Genomic DNA, 9054 nt, shown 5'->3' with positions numbered 1-9054 from the left:
ACTGATGAATATGTTAATTATAAGATGATACAGGACAAAACATGTCATAACTGACAGGATAAATAACATGGATAAAATTCAAGCATCAAAACTGAGAACAACTTTAAAATAAAGGGGAAGTTTATTCATTGTATTATTATATATTCAGATTATCCTACATGTCAATCAAACTGTGCTGTGTGAATCATATTGCCTCCTAGACTCTCAGACTGTGTTCCAAATGGTACCCTATTCCCTATGGGCCCTGGTCAAAAGTAGTGCACTACATAGGGGAAAAGGGTACCATTTGGGACATACACACCCAGACACACAGAAGACACACAGGACTCAGGACATGTCAATCACATTACATACATACACATGGGCAACAGCATCTTTTATCAGCAATACTGCATCATGAGGACAGTTACCACATGATGATATGACATCATTAGAGCATCACTGTCAAAGTGAAAGGGACATACTGCTAAAAAAGACCACTTAGAATATCACTAGACAGTGACATCTTACAGGACTGTTTAATGTCCAGCAACAATACTAGTAGTATCCCATCGTATTATATTTAATGATGCATTTTATACTCATTTAATTCATCACTAAAGGCATTTGAATTAAACAGAAGAGATTATGTCATGAAAAATATAACAATTTAATGCATGAATTTAGATAAAAACTATAAACCATCATAAAAGTCTTTGGAGTCAAACAGTAAAACTCAGATGAAAAAACACCTTGGAGATCCTGATATCATCACATTGTAACATTGTTCCTTCTAACAGAATGACTGTTTCACCTAGTAGTCCATCACAGAAGTAGGTGGTCAGTAATGGTTCTTGTTTTGCAGTAAGCCAACTAAGTCAACTGGTTTAGTAAGTCTTAGATTGCATATATGATATGTGACTTGAAGGTTTTTCCTGAAACAGTCCATCCATTTCCAACAGTGAAAACCCAGCCCACATTTAATAGTAGATACTTGATGTGTTTGTGGTTCGTAAACCAAAGACTGATGAGTTATGAACAGAACAATGTGGAAGTTGAGTCCATTGTGTTCATCCATCCTTCAGCAGCCAGCCAGTCTCCCCTTGATTCATCACCATCCTGCAATGTCATATTCCAACCAGCAGAGGTCCCTGATTCCACTATCTGAATTGTATCACTGTTCAAAGATGCCTCTGCCTTTTCCAAGGTTCATCCTCCATTTCATGGCTTAAGGGAAACAGACATACACATGCATGAATCCAGAGTATTATTTCATCAAAACCATTTATAAAACACATCATCCACAGACTGATGGTCTTATTGCAAAGTCAAGTCCTTTGGAATAATATTGGAGATACTGGATCTTTCCACGGTCAAATAAGCATGTTTCCTTTTGCACAGAAACACTATAATGTTCTCTTATAAGACACTGAAGAAGAAGAAGAAACCAAAAAGCCCTTTCATGGTTTTAGAACGGTTGTCCAAAGAAGCACAACTTTGGTGGTTATGTTTGAAAGTCATCAAGCATCTGAAGTCAACAGCTCTCTGTGATTGTAAAGTCATCAAACATGGAGTCAGTCAACAGATAATGGAAACAGCTGCAGGCATTCTAAGTTCAGGCATTCTGGAACATTCCAGGGAGATTCCAATTCAGAGAAGGGCGGGGTTCAGGCTAGGTAGCTGTCTGTCATCGGAAGACCAGCGTGGAGGCCGTGAGACAGGCGAAGGAGGCAGTGAGACAGGTGAGCAAGAGAGGGACAGACAGGTAGATCTGTGATGCTCCTCCACACTCCTTAACATTTTCCTGTAATCATTCGTTAACACACATTTACAGCCAGTGGTATAATGAAAACATGTATTATTGCACAAAAAGTGTTAACCTTTCTTGTCCTTCTCCTTGGTCCACCCATCTCATGAAATAACGATGAAAACTATGACATTCAAAGACATTCAGAGACAAGTCCCGAAGCCACTGTCTTGCCTGTGTGCTTAGGTTCATTGTCCTGTTGGAAGCTGAAAAACATCCCCACAGCATGATGCTGCCACCACCATGTTCAAACTTGGTTTCATCAGACCAGAGAATCTTGTTTCTCATGGTCTGAGAGTCTTTAGGTGTCTTTTGGCAAACTCCAAGCAGGCTGTCGTGCCTTTTACAAAGGAGTGGCTTCCGTTTGCCCACTCTACCATAAAGCCTGATTAGTGGAGTGCTGCAGAGATGGTTCTCTTTCTGGAAGGTTCTACCATCTCCACAGAGGAATTCTAGAGTGCCGTCAGAGTGACCGTTGGTTCTTGGTCACCTCACTGACCAAGGCCTTTCTACCTCGATTGCTCAGTTTGTCCTGGCAGACAGGGAAGAGTCTTGGTGGTTCTAAAATTCTTCCATTTAAAAATGGAGGACACTGTTCTTTGGGACCTTCAATGCTGCAAACATTTTTTGGTACACTTCCCCAGCTCTGTGCCTCGACACAATCCTGTTTCGGAGCTCTATGGACACTTCCTTTATGGCTTGGTTTTTGCTCTGACATGTACTGTCAACTGTGGGACCTTATATAGACAGGTGTGCGCCTTTCCAAATCATGTCCAAACAATTGAATTTACCACAGGTGGACTCCAATCAATCTCAAGGATGATCAATGGATACAGGATGCACCTGACTTCAATTTCGAGTCTCATAGCTGTATTAGGATGTCCCTTGGGGGTATCCGTACCTATGTATGACATGCGATGGTTAGGTTAATAAACATGCTGGAGCTAGAACCTCGTTATCGTGCGTCCTTATTTTAGATAATACTACATGTTGTCAGAAGTGGTTTTAATAATCATATAAACGTGAAGGACGTACCAAGTAAATCAAACATTCAGGCTGTTTCAAAGCAGGGAGGGCACAGTGATGGAGATAAAAAAGAGCATATCATTATTTTGCTAGCTAATGAGCAAGGACTAAGTTACTGCTAAGCAGCATGTTGCAAGAGGAAGAAACTGGCGGGATTTCAGGGTTTGAGACTCCAAGTTCAACGGGCTCTGGCGCAAACACGGACAGACCAGTGGCTAGTGCTGACGGATTTCGCATTTGTCCCCCTGAGAATTTTGCTTGTATGGACATTCAAAACTGGCTGAAATGGATCAGGCGCTTTGAAAGGTACAGGGTAGCATCAGGCTTAAACATGACAAATGAGGCATTTCAAGTTAATACACAGATCTACTCTATGGGCGATGAAACAGAGGACATATTAAATGCTTCAACATTGACTGAGGAAGAGAAACTTAACTAGGGTAGGGGCAGCATTCGGAATTTTGGATGAAAAGCGTGCCCAAATTAAACTGCCTGCTACTCAGGCCCAGAAGCTAGGATATGCATATAATTGATAGATTTGCATAGGAAACTCTAAAGTTTCCAAAACTGTTCAAATAATGTCTGTGAGTATAACAGAACTGATATGGCAAGCGAAAACCTGTGGAAAATCCATCCAGGAAGTACTATTATTTTGAAAGGCTGTTTTTCCATTGAAAGCCTATCTACCATACAAAGACTTAGGACCCAGTTCACGATCTCTATGGCTTCTTCTATATGTGGCCAGTCTTTAGGCATTGTTTCAGGCTTTTAATCTGAAAAATGAGGGAGATACAGCACTTTCAATGAGTGGACAGTGGAAATTCCCAGACATGAGTCCAGCGCGTGATTGGGAGCGCGCCTTTCTTGTTTCTCCTTTTCTATTGACAAAGCTTTTGTCCGGTTGAAATATTATTATTTATGACAAAAACAACCTGAGGATTGATTTTAAACATCGTTTGACATGTTTCTACTAACTTTTATTGTACTTTTTTTGACTTTGTCTGGATGTTGAGACCATTTCCAAGGCCTGAGTGCTGGTCTTACAAACAATTGGATTACTGAACTAAACGCACAAACAAAACTGAGGTTTTTGGACATAAAGAGGGACATTATCGAACAAAACAAACTATTATTGTGAGACATGGAGTCTTGGGAGTGCCACCAGATGAAGATCAAAGGTAAGTGATTCATTTTGTATGGAGACACAGCATTATATTTGAGAGAGCTAGGTTTAATATGCGCAAACAGGAGCAGGGTGAAACCACCAACAGTTTTATCACAAACTAGCAGAACATTGTCAGTTTGGTGCGCTCAGGGAAGAGCTGATCCGAGATCGGATTGTAGTGGGAATAAGAAATATATCACTTTCTGAAAAGTTAGTTGGATTCCCAGCTTACCTTGTCCAAAGCTGTAAACCAGGTTAGGCAGAGTGAGACAGTAAAAAGACAGCTGTGACGCGTGTCGTCGGAAGGATGAGACCAAGGCGCAGCGTTCTTTGAGTTCCACATATTTTATTAACGAAGTGAAACTTTAGAAAAAACAAAACAATAAAGAATACAACGACCGAACAGCTTCGTCGTGCAAACTACCTGCACACAAACAAAGAACAAGATCCCACACAGAAGGAGGGAAAAGGGCTGCCTAAGTATGATCCCCAATCAGAGACAACGATAGACAGCTGCCTCTGATTGGGAACCACATTCAGCCAGAAACAAAGAAACACAAAACCTAGAAATAAAGAACATAGAATGCCCACCCAAATGACACCCTGACCAAACCAAAATAGAGACATAAAAAGGCTCACTAAGGTCAGGGCGTGACAACAGCAGATGATGCTGCGCGACGGAGCTGCTGGAAATAGGAAATAAATGCATTTTCATACCAAGCTAAAAAAACGGAGGGGAACACAGAACAGAGACAAGACGTAGAGAAAACAATCAGACAGCACCAGTAGCTAGTTCAAGTGTTTGTCGCAAATGTGGGAAATCCCCTTTCCACAGATGGAAAGATTGCCCAGCAAAGGATGCAGAATGCAGGAAATGTCATAGGAGAGGACACTTTTCAGCTGTCTGTCAATTAAAGCAAATGCATGAGGTCTCAGAGGAGGTACAGCAGGACAGCATCTTTCTGGGAGAAGTAAGGGGAAACAATGAGGCTGGCATTCAGACATTAAACTCAATGGGGAGGTTGTGTCATTTAAACTAGACACTGGGGCAGCAGTGACAGCTATCCAAACTAGGCTATAGCTATAGTAGAGATGGCCTTTTGCTCTCTACAAACAAAAAACTGGACGGGCCCAGTAATAAGATATTACCAGTGGTAGAGCAGTTGGTGATTAAACTGGAGAGTAAAGACATAAGTGCCATCCAGCCTGTCGTCGTCATTGACTCTCTGGCCAGACCGTTGCTGGGGCAGCCAGCAATTGAAGCATTGCAACGCATTGAGAGAGTGAGCGAACTGGAGGACCCAGGTGAGGTTTTCAAAAAGAAATTCCCAAAAGTGTTTTCTGTTCTAGGAAGGATAGAAGGTGACTACAAAATCCACCTGAAAGAGGATGCTGTCTCCTATGCCCTTACCACCCCCCCGCCGTGTGCCTATTGGTCAGAGTAAAGGAAGAGTTGGGGAGGATGGAAGAAATTGGGGCGGTGTTTAAAATAGAGTCCCACTGAATGGTGTGCAGGGATGGTAGTGGTCCCAAAAGCCAATGGGGACATAAGGATCTGTGTGGACATGACTAATTTGAATGAGGCACTCTGCAGAGAGAGACACATCTTACCATCAGTGGAGCAGTTACTGGCTCAGTTGGATGGCTCACAAGTCTTCACAAAGCTGGAAGCCCGCTCAGGTCTCTGTCAGATACCGCTGTCATCAGAGAGTAGGGCGCTCACAACGTTTATAACACCGTTTGGCCGTTACTGTTTTAATGTTGTACCATTTGGAATGGCTTCCGGTCCTGAGCATTTCCAAAGACGCATGTCCCAGCTGTTGGATGGGCTGAGTGGCGTCATAGTCCACGCGGGCAACGTGCTTGTGTGCGGAAAGGACAGAGCAGAACACGATGTAAGGCTCACAGCAGTTCTGACCAGACTCCAAGAGAATGGCCTGACACTCAAGGAAAAATGCACTTTTGCACAGTCAGAGGTCTTGTTCTTGGGACACAAAATCAGTGCAGCTGGAATAGAGACGAACCCGGAGAAGATCAGTGCCATCCCAGATATGCCCAGACCCCAGAATGTGGCTGAAGACAGGACCTTCTTAGGCATGGCTACATACAGTGGGGCAAAAAAGTATTTAGTCAGCCACCAATTGTGCAAGTTCTCCCACTTAAAAAGATGAGAGGCCTGTAATTTTCATCATAGGTACACTTCAACTATGACAGACAAAATGAGAAGACAAAAAATCCAGAAAATCACATTGTAGGATTTTTAATGAATTTATTTGCAAATTATGGTGGAAAATAAGTATTTGGTCACCTACAAACAAGCAAGATTTCTGGCTCTCACAGACCTGTAACTTCCTCTTTAAGAGGCTCCTCTCTCCTCCACTTGTTACCTGTATTAATGGCACCTGTTTGAACTTGTTATCAGTATAAAAGACACCTGTCCACAACCTCAAACAGTCACACTCCAAACTCCACTATGGCCAAGACCAAAGAGCTGTCAAAGGACACCAGAAACAAAATTGTAGACCTGCACCAGGCTGGGAAGACTGAATCTGCAATAGGTAAGCAGCTTGGTTTGAAGAAATCAACTGTGGGAGCAATTATTAGGAAATGGAAGACATACAAGACCACTGATAATCTCCCTCGATCTGGGGCTCCACGCAAGATCTCACCCCGTGGGGTCAAAATGATCACAAGAACGGTGAGCAAAAATCCAAGAACCACACGGGGGGACCTAGTGAATGACCTGCAGAGAGCTGGGACCAAAGTAACAAAGCCTACCATCAGTAACACACTACGCCGCCAGGGACTCAAATCCTGCAGTGCCAGACGTGTCCCCCTGCTTAAGCCAGTACATGTCCTGGCCCGTCTGAAGTTTGCTAGAGAGCATTTGGATGATCGAGAAGAAGATTGGGAGAATGTCATATGGTCAGATGAAACCAAAATATAACTTTTTGGTAAAAACTCTACTCGTCGTGTTTGGAAGACAAAGAATGCTGAGTTGCATCCAAAGAACACCATACCTACTGTGAAGCATGGGGGTGGAAACATCATGCTTTGGGGCTGTTTTTCTGCAAAGGGACCAGGACGACTGATCCGTGTAAAGGAAAGAATGAATGGGGCCATGTATCGTGAGATTGAGTGAAAACCTCCTTCCATCAGCATGGGCATTGAAGATGAAACGTGGCTGGGTCTTTCAGCATGACAATGATCCCAAACACACTGCCCGGGCAACGAAGGAGTGGCTCAGTAAGAAGCATTTCAAGGTCCTGGAGTGGCCTAGCCAGTCTCCAGATCTCAACCCCATAGAAAATCTTTGGAGGGAGTTGAAAGTCCGTGTTGCCCAGCAACAGCCCCAAAACATCACTGCTCTAGAGGAGATCTGCATGGAGGAATGGGCCAAAATACCAGCAACAGTGTGTGAAAACCTTGTGAAGACTTACAGAAAACGTTTGACCTCTGTTATACAGTGAGGGAAAAAAGTATTTGATCCCCTGCTGATTTTGTACGTTTGCCCACTGACAAAGAAATGATCAGTCTATAATTTTAATGGTAGGTTTATTTGAACAGTGAGAGACAGAATATCAACAAAAAAATCCAGAAAAACGCATGTCAAAAATGTTATGAATTGATTTGCATTTTAATGAGGGAAATAAGTATTTGACCCCTCTGCAAAACATGACTTAGTACTTGGTGGCAAAACCCTTGTTGGCAATCACAGAGGTCAGACGTTTCTTGTAGTTGGCCACCAGGTTTGCACACATCTCAGGAGGGATTTTGTCCCACTCCTCTTTGCAGATCTTCTTCAAGTCATTAAGGTTTCGAGGCTGACGTTTGGCAACTCGAACCTTCAGCTCCCTCCACAGATTTTCTATGGGATTAAGGTCTGGAGACTGGCTAGGCCACTCCAGGACCTTAATGTGCTTCTTCTTGAGCCACTCCTTTGTTGCCTTGGCCGTGTGTTTTGGGTCATTGTCATGCTGGAATACCCATCCACGACCCATTTTCAATACCCTGGCTGAGGGAAGGAGGTTTTCACCCAAGATTTGACGGTACATGGCCCCGTCCATCGTCCCTTTGATGCGGTGAAGTTGTCCTGTCCCTTTAGCAGAAAAACACCCCCAAAGCATAATGTTTCCACCTCCATGTTTGACGGTGGGGATGGTTTCTTGGGGTCATAGGCAGCATTCCTCCTCCTCCAAACACGGCAAGTTGGGTTGATGCCAAAGAACTCCATGTTGGTCTCATCTGACCACAACACGTTCACCCAGTTGTCCTCTGAATCATTCAGATGTTCATTGGCAAACTTCAGACGGGCATGTATATGTGCTTTCTTGAGCAGGGGGACCTTGCGGGCGCTGCAGGATTTCAGTCCTTCACGGCATAGTGTGTTACCAATTGTTTTCTTGATGACTATGGTCCCAGCTGCCTTGAGATCATTGACAAGATCCTCCTGTGTAGTTCTGGGCTGATTCCTCACCGTTCTCATGATCATTGCAACTCCACGAGGTGAGATCTTGCATGGAGCCCCAGGCTGAGGGAGATTGACAGTTCTTTTGTGTTTCTTCCATTTGCGAATAATCACAGAAACTGTTGTCACCTTCTCACCAAGCTGCTTGGCGATGGTCTTGTAGCCCATTCCAGCCTTGTGTAGGTCTACAATCTTGTCCCTGACATCCTTGGAGAGCTCTTTGGTCTTGGCCATGGTGGAGAGTTTGGAATCTGATTGATTGATTGCTTCTGTGGACAGGTATCTTTTATACAGGTAAGAAACTGAGATTAGGAGCACTCCCTTTAAGAGTGTGCTCCTAATCTCCGTTCGTTACCTGTATGAAAGACACCTGGGAGCCAGAAATCTTTTTGATTGAGAAGGGGTCAAATACTTATTTCCCTCATTAAAATGCAAATCAATTTATAACATTTTTGACATACATTTTTCTGGATATTTTTGTTGTTATTCTGTCTCTCACTGTTCAAATAAACCTACCATTAAAATTATAGACTGATCATTTCTTTGTCAGTGGGCAAACGTACAAAATCAGCAGGGGATCAAATACTTTTTTCCCTCACTGTATACCCT

The 9054-nt window shown here is 43.2% G+C and overlaps 1 protein-coding gene across 3 annotated transcripts in view; it reads right to left on the bottom strand.

Moving 5' to 3' along the window:
* The window catches only part of LOC139533617 (mucin-19-like), a 61812-nt gene that overhangs the window by 32269 nt on the left and 20489 nt on the right, over positions 1 to 9054 (bottom strand). The gene's annotated exons all lie outside the window — the stretch shown is intronic.

This window comes from Salvelinus alpinus, chromosome 11 (genome assembly GCF_045679555.1).
Source record: "Salvelinus alpinus chromosome 11, SLU_Salpinus.1, whole genome shotgun sequence".
Lineage (NCBI taxonomy): Eukaryota > Metazoa > Chordata > Actinopteri > Salmoniformes > Salmonidae > Salvelinus > Salvelinus alpinus.
Note: the sequence above shows the minus strand (reverse complement) of the source record. Positions and strands in the feature narration are given on the sequence as shown.